This window comes from Varroa jacobsoni, unplaced genomic scaffold (genome assembly GCF_002532875.2).
Source record: "Varroa jacobsoni isolate VJ856 unplaced genomic scaffold, vjacob_1.0 scaffold_1111, whole genome shotgun sequence".
NCBI lineage: Eukaryota > Metazoa > Arthropoda > Arachnida > Mesostigmata > Varroidae > Varroa > Varroa jacobsoni.
In genome coordinates this window covers 39,656-55,983 of record NW_019214013.1, presented here as the reverse complement: position 1 = coordinate 55,983, position 16,328 = coordinate 39,656, and positions in this window count along the sequence as shown.

Genomic DNA, 16,328 nt, shown 5'->3' with positions numbered 1-16,328 from the left:
AAAAATACAAACGTTTGTAGACCGTCAGAATGTGCGTCCGCTTGAACAGCGGGTTCCAATTTTGCATAGTCATAATTAAGAATGCATATATAATGTGTACATATTGTGTAATCGATCCTCGCTGAACCCAATACCTATTCACGATCATCATTGAAATATATGCTTTTTTTCCTATTTGTGGTTTTTTTTTTGTAATATACTAAACAATAAATTATTGTTTTCAAGATTTCAGACGGACTGGGCGTCGTGCACATACCATGTCAATAACATAGGCATTTTGCCAGCGGCGAAGTGATATGAGAACAAGCAAATTTCAATGTAAATCTCAAAGAACAGGACGAAAAACCATCAGCCGACACCACGTCACAGCCAGTCTAAAGCAGCTTCTTACCAAATAACGAGAATTCTCTATAGGCATCTCCAAATAGGCCCTTTCTATCTCGGCCTATCACTACTATTTTTCAATTTGCCAAGCAGTGTTCCCTTACAATTTTACTACACATTTATTTACCATGGCGGCGTCCTTCCATCTACCTGATCGTATCAGCTGCTATCTGGTTTATCCAGTGCGGGAGCTTGTTGTACTTATGTCATCTATCGTCGGGGGAACCGGACTTGAAAGTAATGGAGGAGGAAGAGTATGAGGCCTGTGCGGGGGATCGCCGGCGAAGATAGAGTTACGAAAGTACCTGCTTCTCGGCAAAACAAATCTAGTTCCAAAATTGGCCGCTTCCTGGTTCCTCAATACCATTCGACGTCCGTTGTGCCAGAAGAAGGAAGTTGGGGAAAGTCATTTAAAGAAATATTTTTGCAGTCCGTTCGTTCTATATTTGGCATTTGTAAGTGCGTGTTGATGCTAGCGCCGGTGAAAGATGTTTCTTCTATGACTACGACTAGCGATAGTTGGCACTGATTTGGGCTGTTAGGGTTGTTTGCCGATCAATAAGCAAAGTAGAACGGACACTGGGTTCCTGGTTTTTTGTAGTCCGTACGATTTCTGGCACAGCTACTGCGCGTCTACTTACCCGTTCCGTCGATCAAATCAACAAACGAATGAAAACCGCCCAAACTAGGCACGAGTATAAATGAGACAAAACAAGATAGGCGGAACCTATCAGCAATAGCTTGATTTAGGATCCGCCAGCTACTAGCACGCTACGTTATCTTGAATCTTGCTTTGCATTTTTAAGCTTCAATAGCCAATATATACAAAGAATAATAATAGACTTCTTTCAGGTACGCCATTATCAACATGAGCCACCTAATTGTTTGCTATAAGACAGACCTGCTTTAGGGACCGTGACAGGTGCGCACACTTGCCTGGCTAAGCTTGCACACATATCTATCTGTGCATTTTTTTTTCCAGTAACCATAAAAGTAAATCGCCTTCGATTATCTTGGTCTAGGTTAGAGTGTGCTATAACATAGTTTGTATGAAGGGCCAAAGGTTTAGGAAACTTCTATTGCAAGTCTTCCTGTAAGCGATTTTTTTTTTAATATAGTATTATTATTATTAGGTTTGCTATGAATGCATACTATAATATGCAAAGGATTGGAAGAGTCTGTGCTATATGTGGATTAATTACTGTAAGCGTTCAAGCACACCGTTTACGAAATGCGCAGCTGGACCTCTGCAGCTTCTCTTACAGCAGACATATACATGCACTCGTAGAAGGAAGGTCGTGTGCCCCACATTTTTGCCTGTTTGCACAGAAGTTGCAAGCTTACGAACAACTTAAATCAACAACTTAAATGGAATTCACCTATCCAGAAAGTAGGTCTTCTACAGCGTGTACTCATATTATTTGTTGCTCTGTTTCAGGTAAGCAATGTTGCGAACGAAATGGCTAAAGGCCGGGCCTGTAAAGATTGTCAGGGCTAATGGAAACAATAGCCATTGTAAGTTCAACTTAAACGTTTAGCGCCACTATATGTATGATCATGTCCATTTATATGTTAAGTGGATTTAACATTAATATTATAAAAGTAAGTGGAAACGCATACATGTTCTTCAAGGTTCTCTTTCTAATTAGATTCTTTGGACAGGGAATCGAAGTATACATCCACGTGCTCAGTACTATTTACATTTTCCCTATCTGACGCCAACGTACAGCTATTTATAAAGATGGCCATCGTAGTTAGTGTGACTGCAACGAAAAGAGACACCGCTAGTGTCCTTTACGTGGCCTTGTCTGCGGCTGTGCCTGTATACGCGTGACGCCCGGAGGGGCTTTTTTGCAATGTACCATCGATCACGTTACTTTTGCTGCTGCTGTTCGGCTTTGTTTGCGTGCGATCCCCTTAGACCCGGGGGCGACAAGGCAAGTGCAATTGCCTAATGCCAAACGTCCGTGTACAGTTCGTTTTGACCCTGTCGCACGAGCATTCTCTCGGAACCGCAACCTCACTTATTCTCTACGTGAGATTTGTTTCCTTCGTCCACCACTTGACATCAGCAGCAGCACCAGTAGCAGTCAGTCGTCCTGCTCCTTTTCCCCATGCTACGTGTCTCCTTTTATACTCCCCGTTCTCGTTACTACTGACTAAACTTTTGGTGTTCTAACGCTGTACTGCAACATTCATGCCAGATTTCCTAATCTGTTTTTATGCTGTGACAACGTCGTTTAAACTGGCACCATAGTACTCGCAACTGAGCGTTCATAACACTGATACTCTAGACGGATCTTCTTTTATACACATATATAGATACTAATTTCGGCATACGGCCGAAACATATATGGCGTTGATGATTTATGTCACGGATTAATTCCGATTACATGCAATAGGGAAAATGATCGCAGACATGAAGCAACACACAGAATGGTTAGAACAGATTGGGAAGCTGAGTTGTCAATCGTGATCGCAAGACTGACTCATGCTCGCATGATTTGCCCTAGCTGACTGCTAGACCTCTTTGTTTAGGTTTCCCCCAAAAGGGTTTGACCTGGACTGTAGTAGGAATGTAGCCGGGCTTTTTTTAGGTCCATGGCATCCCAAACCGCCTGCCCACGTCATCTACAAACAACTGTTATCGTCGTTGGCAGAAGGCATCAACGAGTTCGCAGTGTTACCGTTCAGAGATGGAGGTCAACCGAACAGCAGTAAGCATGTATGTGTGTGTGAAAGGTTGTTCTTGACACAAATACCCCATTGAAACAAACCATGGCAGTATCCAATATCATGACCAGGCAGCCGACTTTAGTAGGGAACAGGAAACTAGCCGCCGTATCTCACATCATCACTAGACGAAAGTGCATTCCCGCTTAGCGTGATGCCTGACGCTAGCCTCGTTAACTGACATCGGCTCGCCCGAGCGTCCTTGTGGCTTCAATGAGGCATGCTTGAGTTATAACCGTTAACCGAGTGCTATATCCGCCTCTTTGCGCTGCAGCTCGCTATCGTATAGACTATTACGACTATAACTTGCGGCACCAGAAAAAAGAACATCGATGCAGCGAAAAGAGATAGCTCTATATGTATATATAACTAAACGATAGATAAGACCATACAAGTAGATGTAAAGGCGAGCTTTAAACCTAAAAGGACATTCGCGCCTTTTGACTCTAAGAAGATTAACCTATCCTAAAAGGTCCAAGTATGTAAAGCTGGATATATGATATTTCCTTGAAAAAATCGATGATCATGAAGTGAATTTAGTACCGATGGGACTCGGTCGTTCGAGGAATATCCGCTACTTATAGAAGATAAACTTCTCAGTCGCCCGCTTATAGCGCAACGGCACAGTATATATCCCATATAGAGATGTAGTACATAAAAAACCTTCTACTTTTTTTTCGTTTGTCAAATTGTTTCTAAGAGCTTGCTCGTCAAGTGGACGACAACTCATATAAGTTACCGATATGTGAAAGGTATCAACGAAGCGTGATGCTTATTATAATTTAATGGAAACAACCGAGTGGTTCAAGTTGACTACCATTATAGTATAGCATTTTACAGTGAATTGTTTTTATGTGTATCACGATCTAACGTGAAGGTATTTTTTCAAATACACAATGCAAAAAATTGCTCCATCATCATTTGCTTATGCTATAGCAAGTCGACGCTTGGTCCGCCTGAAGCGAAGCCCTACTCGAGTAAACATTGATGATATTGTAGGTATCCTGCTAACATTAAGGCATACATTTTCAGTAGAATTGTATCGGAAACAAACATACACGTTTGCATACACGAAAGCACCGCCTTCCAAAGTGAGTTCAGAAAACAGCAGTGATAAAATTAGGAGAATGCAGAGGATGATTTGTACTATCCATCCTCGCCATCTGTGCGACACGACGCGTCCTTTAGTAATATTGACTTCTCGCAAACACAATAGACGCTGTTCCGCTTAAGCAATAGAGGTTACGGAACTACGTAGTACAGCGTATATGTTATGTATATCTTCTGAAAAAGTGGCAGGTCAAGGTTATTATATTTACGTGTCGTTGGCGGGGTTTGAAACAGTGACTCTACCTCCCCCCCCCCCCGGAAGATCGACAGCTCTATCAAGTGATCTCCTCACAATGAAAAATCGAGGCCTTTCGAAAGACTTAAGAAGATCCAATAAGAATCGCTGTCGTTCCTATTTGCTATATCAGTAAAAATAGTTCCTTGTTTGGCAAAATGACTATTCATTATATTCTATCATACGGTCTCAGATGCAACTTGGGCAGCAAGCATTTATGCTTTCTTCTGATGACAAAGTTAATTTGGAGTGCGGCCAGTTCCCATACGAATATATCCTAGCGTCAAGCGAGCCATTGCGACGCCGCGCGGCATTTTTCTTTTACCATTACTATATTGTACGAAGATACTACTATCAACTTTAGCATTAATGTTCAGCTTATCAGATACACTCAGTCCAAAATAAACGTAATATATACGTATAGAGTCTAACGTGGTAACTGCCATATCGTTATGCGTCAACTCACTAAAGTCTCAAATAGCAATTGTCAGCCTGTTGGATCCAAATAGACCCCCTAATGGTGGCGGATTGGACCGGTTGACCCAATGGTAGGTGCGATTCTGTCCTGGAAAAAGCAATGCTAGGTATGGAGCTAATTGGAGACGACTTGAAGATGTTTCTCTTCCAATAAAGCGTACGACACCCAATCGGCCTGCTAGAATTTGAGAGCAGACGGCGACTATACCGGTTTGCCCGTAAGTTCAGCCTAAAAATTCGATTGTGGATACCAGCGTGTCTGCACAGTTATCACCTATGCATTTGTACTCTGTCCAAATTGTGGCCCAATCGTCCTCAGTATCTATCAAACTATTGGGTACCGCGTTAACCAAAGTTTGTGGCGGCGAGCCCGAATTGTATAAAATGAGTTGTGGGTATAAGTTCGCCCAATTGATTAGGCGTAAGCAATTGTTACAGAGCTACCCCAGCGCGGGGTAGCTACAGCAAAAAAGGCACATGAAACTTCCTGCGTGAAGATACAGCACTATATGCAACCAATACACATTTCGCTAATATTAGCCCTGGACTGCGGCGGGGCAAGCAATGCGGGAACATATCAACATAGTGTACAGGGTTTGCCGTCATTGCAGGGCAAACCGAAACAGAGCTAAGATGCCAAATTTCTTCTGCACGTAAGAATAAGTTTCATTAAACGACATCGAACCGTCTGGCGCTGAGCTGGCCGATTTGCGTATAGGTAACAGACCTGTACAAAAACGTTTTTCGGACCGGCCTTACACAATATGTAATTTCAAATGACTTCATTCCGTGTCACTGAAAAGTGCTCTGCTCTTGAGGAAACATATAGCCCTTCATTGATTATGCCGCGTGCCGCTTCGATTGAAATCGGATTACTTGTTGCACAAAGCAGCAGGCTGCCAATTTCTCCAGCTCTATGTTGTGAATGCGCGAGGCAACATTGAACGTCGCTTGCTAAAAATTATATCCATCGTCCAGAAAGGTAGGACTGCTCTATCGGATTACTTGCAACGGAATCAGCCTTGCAAGGTTTTAGGAAAAGTATCACCGACAGATCTGCAATCAAACTTTAGTCTTTGGTAAGTTAAATTTGACGCAGATCAGGCTCATTCACGTTATAACATGTTGATGGATCGACTTTAACCTACTAAAGTTAGATGGGATAGTTAATTTGTATCAGAACGGCAGTTAATCTGCACGTAGCTCATGTTCGGTTTGGTGCAATATCGAACAATAAAATTAGCTAAATAAACGACAAAGCTTGCACAAAACGAATCTAGCGGGCCCTTCTGGTCTGTCTGTTGGGCCTTTCTCCCTCTTTCTCTCTGGCGCTGTCTGTTGGTCCGACCCAGATCTAACTAATAAAGTAGCCGGATATGTTTTGCGGATTTTTTGTAGGTCACTGGAGTTCCACCCTAGGAAGATCTGCGCGTAGGATAGAGCCGACTGGATGATTACTTTTTCCGGAGGGTAGTTTGCTTTTCTCATCCCATAGAGCGTAATTCTGGTCTGGCCAAACTGACTATTTTTGGCGACAAGCTCGACAACCGTTGAGAATATCTAAAAGGTTGTCTGTCTTTCCAAGTTTACAAAATGGGTGAAAATTAAATGTAAGGGAAAAATTCTTTTGTAATATTTAAAAAATATGAAGCATTTTTTTCATATTAATGCAAATTTAATTGTGAAGCTTTTTACCGAAGTCGTTCATAATTGATAACACATATAACTATTTCAGTCCTCTCAAATGTTTTAAGACTCCTTATGAGTTTCCCTTCATTTCTTTTACCTATAATAGGGCGTGATGCTAATGCAGTTAATTTGCGAAATGATCAGTCAAATAAAAAATATATATATTTTTCAATTATTATTTTTGTACAACTTAATTTATAATAATTTAATTAAAATAGGATATATGCAATAGGATTTTGAAGTTACATAACCAGTCCAACGGGAGGTTGTGCAGAAATGTAGAAGGGCACGGAATTGAGTTCGATAACGTCTGTGACTGAGGTTGTGTGCACGGTTAATTTACACGTACAAGTTATGTGGTCTTAGGTTGGCCATTTTGAAATCAGGCTCAGTTAGTTTTTAAGCAGCAACAAATAATTACGGATCTATTGCAATAAAGTTCCTTCTGATAGGAAAGCGAAATCATCCGGGAAAGTAACCAGTTGCTGTTGGAGCCGGGTAGAAGACAAACTGGTCCAGATTAACGGGGTCACTGACCACAACTAAGAAATTGAATAGATCAAAAACATCATAACTTTGACTAGAGGGCTGCGAATATACGTCTGGAATAGAAACATAGCTTATGCTAGGAGTCGGTTGCAAAGGTGCGAGACAAACCAACAATAAGCCAATGAGATGACTGACACCCACCAATACGACAGGTAAACCAGGGCAATGGGGCAATGAAATTCATAAAGCAGGGTAACAGGATAACGGAATGAATAGATTGGCCGAATTATTTTAGAGAAGAGGATATCTGACACAAGATAATGAAATTCGTGCTGTAGTATCACGGATAAATTGCAACTAGACAACGAAGGTAAAGATCGGCAGTCCAACTACCATAGTTCATGTTCAGCTAGGAATTATGCGCGAGAAAAATCATTTTCTTTGCCGCCGGTGGCATCGGTCCGATCATGGGACTTATCTTCGGAAACGCGTATCTGTTGATTTTTGTTTTCTGTTTTCAAAATCTCTTGGGGCTATACTTTGCTAAGATGAAAAAATTCTCCTAATAAAATGCCAGCCGAATACTTATATGTATATATAGATATATTTGTATATATATGTAAAGTGGACATTTTTTTGCTATCAATTCATAGACCCGAATGATTTCAGTAAAAATACGATACATGTCTTTTTTTTTTTTTATCTTCAATAAATATTTTGGCATGGAAACGACGAAAAATTAACTACGGCATCTTATCTCTCTATGGGGTAATGGGGTGCAAATCTGTTTCGAAAAATTTATAAAAACGGTTCCTTAAGCGGACTTCTAACCAGCACATATCAACTAGAAAGTTTAAGCGGGTATTATGGCAAACGTTGTGGTGACAGCTTTTTTTTTTATTCCAAAATATTATTATGTGGATATTGTGGTGTGATAAAGGCCAAAAACTGGATGTGGTAACTGCTTCGCTTATGTGATACTGAGACGAACATCTTTTTGCATAAAGGTCTCTGCAAAGAGGGTATTTTTTGGTATCAAACGTAAGCTCTCGATGAGCTGAATTTAAAAATAAGTTATGTTCTGATACCTAAATCCTAATTTTCGGATTGAAAATGTCGCTTGGAATGTGAAAATTTGTTCTATGTAGGGGAGGTATTTTTTGCTACCATCTATCGATAGATGTCGACGAGCTGACGGAGGATTCTGTACGTATCGTTATACTAGAAATAGATATTTGGGCATGAAAAAGGCTGCAAAACCGATTGGTTCCATCGGTTTACCTAGATTCCAGCGTCGTTCTGAGCCGCTTTTTAGATGAATTTGTAGTAAATGTTAATTTGTTGTAAATCAGGGTAGATATAGCACCAATAAAATTTGTCTGCATTAGGATAGGCTAATAAAATGGCTGCCAAAGAGTAGCGGGGTAAATTGACAGGGCAACTGCAACAGAACAACTGATGTCATATGCCATAGTTTACATTAGGCTGAAAGTAACGACAACAGGTGAACCCATTTAAGTTAGTCAGCGTAGATCAGGATAGGCGTGGGGGGCGAAGCTCGCAGGTCCATCAAGTTTCTATACTACTAATAGTCGGAATGGGTTGGTTTTTCGTGGATCATTAGGGTTTCCTCTGAAAATATATACGCTGTAAATGGAGCTCATTGGCCAAATACCCGGCTTCCGAAGGGCCGGAAATTTGTCGCTTGTTTGTTATCTTTCCCATTCAAAAACAATGCCATACTACTGCTCATAAACATCAAGGCTGTCACCAGCATCATCCGCGGTGACGTATTATCAGTGCGGAAATTATACTGTGTGTTCAACGAGTATTTCATGACAAACTGCGTTAAGACTGTACTATGAGACAAGCCATTAAATTATGGTTATTAGGGAATAGCCAACCGCTTTACGTTGTTACTTATGACAGAAGTATATTCGGAAATAAAGTTTTATTTCTATATACGTAAAATAAAATATCCTTAATACCACAATAAATGAGGAGAAAAGCCCGCGCGTAGCTCTCTAGCCATTACTAAGCATCAATCATCGCGTCAAGTGTCATTTTCTTCTATCAGTATATCACTGTACGAGGTAACAATCTGCGCCCGCCTAGTAAGGATATGTAAAGCTTCGCGCATTGAGGTCTCGGGTAAACTCTATATACTTCTATGAAGTTCGCTTCAGATGAATTAGCTGCGCTAAAAGCCCTTAGGCAAAGATTTCTAGCTGAAATGTTCTATATTATTGTATCAAAAATTTGGCTCGACAATCCAGCAAAGTTTACTTCAGTCTATAGAATAGTTTCTTGCCTGGGCAATTAAATAAATTCGTTTTTGCGCGTTCTTGGTCTTAGTAGACTGAAGGTTCAACGCTAGTGAAGGGAGCTGATTGACCAAATATCCAATATACGTATTAGATTGAGTACATACGACGCTCTTAATAACCTTCGGTAAGCCGAAATGATAGCACACAGACAAGTTATAGTTTCATTTCTGTAAAACAGAGCGGATTCGCCTTTTTTTTTTTCTGTCAGAGGTCGTAAATACAGCTCCGTTTCAAAAGACAGCAGCTCGCCAGTTGTTGACATTGGTAGAAATCCTTTATCAAGGAGTCGAATACGCGAACGTCACTTACGACTGACATGCAGATGTCGCCTAGTGAAACGACACGTACAAACCCATGACTTCTCCTCCACCATCCCCATTCTTAACGATTCGACCCCGATCGATCGTGTTTATGTATATATATATATATATATATATCACTGCAATGGGCGAGATCATAGTCGCTTACGTGCCATATTTACTAGCATACCAACAGTGATAGAGAGGACACGCAGTCACTAAACGCACGCAAACATATTAGCATTAACAGCAGCTATAGAAAGGTCAACTGTAGCAGGACAAGCAGCTAGCCGCGTCCCCATCTGCCTCTGTACCTGCGGTCCGTCAATCACCGTCATTGGAGGCGCAGCCGTTGGCGCTGCTTGAGATGGAAAGTTCTATTCCTGCTGATGGATCTTGTTATTGTTGTGACGACAACTGTTTAAAGCCTGCCTTCTCCAGCTTTGAAGAAGAGCCTCTTTTCGGAAGCTTTAACAGTCACCACCGCGACCACCCTTACTATCGTAACACAACCGCCGCTCGCATGCCGTTGCCGTACATAAACGATGGAAACAGCACGCTGTGTATATATATACATACTTACTAAAATGGTGCTTATCTATAATAATCATTCTGTGTTCGTTCTTTTGCTCGACCTTTACCTAACTCGCAGTCGGTTCCTCGCGGGTTGTCTCGGTCTCTTCCTCCACCCTCCCGCCCACTTGATCGGGTGACATTGTGCCAACTACAGTCACCATCAACAGCACTTTCTGCATTCGTTTGTTATTACGTCCGTGCTTATACGGACGCCTGTGGCGCTGCTGAGTTTCGTGTGTGTCACTGCCCTGCCCATGGCAAACAGGAACCGACCTATCTAAAGCCGTACGCATCGTATTGTCATTTGTTTAGCGTTCCATCAACTTCTTCACTGGTATCGTTAGCAGAACAAACATATGTGGGTTCTTTTTCCCATATCGTCAGGCGCGCTTAACGACGACGTCGCTCTCATAGATACCACTAACAAAGACAGTGCTAGGAACGTTCGAGAATGGCCAGTCGATATCTCAAGTAATGCCGATAAGGTGCCTAAAAATTCTGCTCTGTACGATTGGCGTTATTTTACCTGCATTTACATGTATCTACCTAGCTAATCTCTTTCCGGTGTTTCACCATGATGGCAAGCCAGTTTTGACTTTTCTTTATACAAATTATGTCACACTGGAGTAAAGCGTCGCTCAACGCTCTAACATAGCAATAATCGATCATTCCGGAACATCATAAGTATTTGAGATACGGAACAAATTGATATAATAGGCCTTATATAATATGCGTGTTATAAAATATGCAGGATAATATATTAACATTACATCCATATGGAAAATATGGACTGTTTTTCTCTTCTAATACGTAATTAATTCTTGTACATGTATCGACATTCTCGTTCGCTGTTAGGAAGATCTGCTCGCTCGGGACGCAAAACCGACTGGACTTCCTTTGAGTTAACGACTCCTGTGCAAATCCTCTTAGCACATACAAGTACCGCTCTTTAAACTTTGTACCCTATTGGTTCTCCTTAAACGTGTGAATCAATAAACACGCCTTACCTCTTCGTACCGGAAAAAGTTCCTTGATAAAACCCGTAGCAGGCTCCACAATTATCACACACTCAGAATGTAGAGTTCAAACGGACGCCTTGATGATACGCAATGTCCACAAACAGCCGCAATGAATAGAGTTTATCATTGTTATTGTCATTGTTTCAATAAGGCTTCTTGCTTTCCTAATCGAATTGCAGAGGGTCAAGTATGATGGCAGCGTACTGCTGCCAGCTGCAACTCGCACGCTACCAGGTCGATGTACTCGTTTCTGTACAAAAGACCACTCGTAGCTTAGGGCTTTTCAAGGTAAACCCGATTTATGCCACTGGGCTCTGTTTCACAACCGCCTTGGCATTGATGGCCAGCCAAGTCGGTTAAGTGGTAAGTTAACACCGATAGCTGCTCTCTCCGTCAAATGGCCCGGCTTGACAGCCAAGTGTTTCCTGGACTACTGGAGAATCGCCATCGCACCCGCCACCGTGCACAATGTGGGGATGGACGAGGGTAGAGCAGCGGTGACAGTAGCCTCTCATCGACGATTCGGGTAGTCATCCAGCGATCACTCCACTGTGGCTTTGTCGTCGTTGTGCACGCTCAAATGAGTTGCTGTTGGGAAAACAGCGCATGATCGACTAAACTATGCCAGAGCTGCTGCTGTTGCCACCAACCTCCCTAGCCCCTGAACTCCTATTACCTTCAGCCACAAAGTGGGTCTTATAGAGTGCAGTAGAAATCCAATCCATGCCCCATGGAGCAGAGTAGTCCTTTCAATCGTCTTCGGTGGACGAAAAAAGGAAAACAGAATGATAAAACAGACGCAGACCCCCATCGGCCTTTTCGGCCATCTACTTACTGGGGCGGTAGCAACAGCAGTAACGGTCATCAACATCGAATGGACTTCAAACAACTGAGGAAACAGCATTTTCTAGATGCTATGATGGTTTTGTTGACGTTGTTATTGTTACCGTTGGCAGCCGCTGGTATTCGACGCTCAATGGTTTGCAAGTGATTCCGCAAGTAGTGCTTTAACCCACTGAGTACATCGTACCACGAGAAGAAATTACCTTCTTTGAGGCCGGAATTGGAAATAACAGGGAGCATATGAAAGTCTTGTGGGTTCACGTACTGTAATCCAATGCGTCAATACCAAGAAACGATATTAACGGCTACCAGTACTATCGAAGTCGTTATAATAACTATATTACTAATTTTCCATTTTTTATTTCATCATCCAGTTGTTGGCTCCCTTTAGCTACAACATAGATCGAAGATATTATTATGTATTTCAATGTAAACATGTGGTGTAATGAAGAGTGCCTTACGTACTACCACATTATATATATATATATATCATCTGACTGAATGGTCTGGCCTGCCTAAACGATATTATACGTTAATGGAACTCAATATGTTTTACTGTGTAATGCTATAACATAATTTATTCCCATTGAAATCAAGCCATTAGCTTTTAGATAGGTCGAATAGTATGGGTTCCATAATCAGTGGGGGTAAATCTCCAGTTAACTACAAGTGGGCACGGATGAATTGATATACAGACATATATAATCATATGTCCAACCAGATAATTGTGTAACAGCATCTGTTTACTTCATTTACCTACCGTTAAATTGTTCGGTTTCGAAGATAACTATTGCAACGGTTGTAGTTTACTATATGTATTTTTGTATAGCTTTTTTTTTGAAGTTATGGCTGAATACATTCACGCACAGCGTCGGTGACCCAGATTGCTTCTCTGAACGATTTGTCTTCGAAAGCTAAATGTGAAGTCAGTTTTGCACCAACGAATACGTTGTGAGTCACGCTTTTATACATGTGCCTTTTAAAGGTATTATGCAGACAAGTGCGGCTTGACTCCAGAGATAATTGTAGAGTCTTACCGTTGCGATAAACGACTTCGAGAGTTTCATCTAATTGCTACATAAAAGACGCCCATCGCGACCAGACGGTACGCCTAGCAGAAAATAGCTTATCACAAGTATTCTTTTCTTCGTTGAGAAACAACACACGATGTATATAGTCCAACAAATGCAGCGTTGCTTAAGGCGGTCCTAGTAGTGGTAACTTATTGATATTCGGAACCTGCCTATACCCGCGCTCGTTTCAGCTGATTAAAGGACTTCAATGGCGAGGCAAAGCGCAAAATAGTAGGGTCAGCTTCGGCCTTCTACAGGCGCAAACATCTGAAAAGCATTCTGCATTTCGCGCAGGCGCAACATGGGCCAGTTGTTCCGCCTTCGCAAAATCTCTTTGAGGTTAATTACAGTAAGAACGAGACTATGACCGTTAGGATAAATGATTCGTTTATCCTGTTCACTATTCTTATGCTACTCTCCGCATCGCGCGTCTCTAGCTTGCAAGCACCGCCTTATGAAGACGGGCCCGTGGCCGCATGTGGTGGTGAATGTCTGGATTCAGAATCTTGCGAAAACGGCCTCCTTTGTCTCAAAATCCGCTGGTTTCCGGCCTTGTCGTTGTCAAGGCATGGGCGCTTGCACCCCTGCTACTTCGCGGCTACGTTTCATTGAAGCGGGCAGCCTTGAGTTCCTTTGTTCGGTTCGGTATCGTATCCGCTGGCGACGCAAGCAGTCCCCGAATCTCTGTTTGTCTGCGTGGCCCTAGTTTGCGGGAGTGCGCGGCGGAGGCTATAATGGATGCTGTGGTGTTGCCGATGTCGCTTGTAGTAGGGAAATGGGGAAGCGAAACGGCGAAGAACGCGGCAACCATTTTAATCAGAGAAAAGCCCCATTAAAATTGCATTATCCGCCGGCCAGCAGAGTTTGGTGGGCAGTGCACGCGGCGGTGCGCGGTTCCGGCTCTATGTTCTACGAGTCTACCGGTTTCTCTGCTTGCCCCCTCCGTTGCGCCTATTCGTTAGAGACACTAACTGATATGAAAAATCCAATCTTTGCCGGCTTACAAAACCCTATTTTCCCTTGTTCCCGTCAGTGTCGGTAGTTTAGTACAGCGCAGGCTGATTAAGTTGAGTTCGGCGCTAGTTCATCGTTTGCGGAAGGAGTTTCAAGTTAAGTTAACTATAGTACGACTCGACGCACTATAGTGGCACCACTCGTGTAGGGAGGATGCCGCTGATACGGCTCGGTATCCAGTACTTTGAGTTACGGCAACTGCCACGGCACTGCGTAACGACGCACAATGCTTTGGATCAGAAGGTCACTTCAGCCATGACAGTTGGCGGGTCTCAGTGGTCAAATTCAGTGAAGTGGGTAGGACTCAACATTGTAAACTGAGGAACTCAGGCTGCAACGAGGAATGGTTGACGAAGGGAAAGTCTACTGAGGAAATTGCCATCAACAGAGTACTATGAGCCACAGGATGGCTATCATGGTCGCCGTCCTAAATCAACTTCCAAAACAAGTTTTCAGCCAGTTGAAATGGCTCGCCCGCCTTACTTCATGATAAAAGCGTTTCTGCCTTGGGCAATGTAGTGAAGAGCGCTTAGCGATTCAGGAGTGACCAGGCCGCCGAACGATAAGAAACGAGCTGAGATTGGGAGAGCCCGGGAGGACGTTTCGACTATAGTTGGTGTTGGGTGACACTAACTGCTGTAGTAAGTAGTTAGTATCGGATAGTTTGCTAGTCGACAGATAGAGCGTTACTCTACGAAACAATGCATTGTTATTTAAGCCAGCTGTAGGAGTCAGATTATTGTATTATACAAAAATAATTTGCCAGACTGAAAGATCTTAACGTTAATCAATAACGCCTAATGAGCCTTGTGCATACCAGGGGGCAAACAATGCTCGACAGCTGTCGATCGAAAACGTTGCACGTAGTGCAAGCTTTGAACCGAAAAGTGACTACTGAAAACTATATATAGGATACTCGATCTCGCCAGAGCTCTACCTATGAATATTACATTCAAGCGATGCGCAGTAAAAGTTGAATCGTAGATGCAACGTAGCCGACGTTGGTCTGTGTACTGAAGACCCCCCCCCCCACAACTAGTAAATTTGGAAATGAAGATCTCATTGTGTAGAAACGTAGATATAGTTTGGCTTATACAGCTGAGCCTTTTGCTAGGATAGTTAGAGATCATTGATTCAAGTGTTTTTATAATAAAATCGTACACGGAAGGTGCGTTTAAACAAAACAGTTTTTTTTTAGCTCTCGGCGTATTTCTGTCCTTGGCATCTCTCACGTTTTCTGGACCAGAAGCTCTCAGAGTTTACTCGACAGAGGGCAGCAAATCGAAGCCTTTTAACCGTATAGGTCTATAACTTAGTATTGCGCTTATTCAACGCCCGCAAACTACACTTCGAGGCTCTAAAAAAAAAGACGCGAAATTACCCAGGTCAATTGTCGAGTGCGGCAGAACTGACCCTTTGGAGCATCGGTTTCTGATAGTATTTGCTTTGAATCGCAGCGCCTGCCGCCTTTTGCTTGCCAGCTGCTACCTTACCAATAGACGATGAATAGTTTTACCAAAGCTCGTGCCGCTCTTTAGGTCTGAAAAATATGATATATTCCGAAGTCACTGTGTAGGTAACCGAAGGACTGACCTGAGCCTTTCGTGGACCAGCTAGTTTCTGCTAGTGATATTGAAGGGCTGAGAACAATTTATTCACGACTGGAAATCTCAGATGTTGCTTACATACTGCACAAAGTCGTCACAGGTAAGCCGGAAAGGATGTCACCGACCGGAGACTGACTGGAACAACAGCATCAGGCAGTACTAAATAAATGAATATTTCGCGCATTTTGGCTCGAGATACTGTTAGGTGTAAGTTAATAGTTATTACGCATCTAGTTAACGATGCAAACAACAAAATGAATCCGAACCCGTGTACAATTCGAGTGAACCTATTCTAGTATGGAACTTTTTTTCTATCTGAACAAATTGCTAGTAACTCTATAGGCAATCGGTATGTTTTCACTGCGTTATCAGCCCCTATTGAGCTTTATCTCACTAAAATTTATTTAGTTATCAGATATTATCGTCATGTCAAATTCGAAGTAGTCTGATATT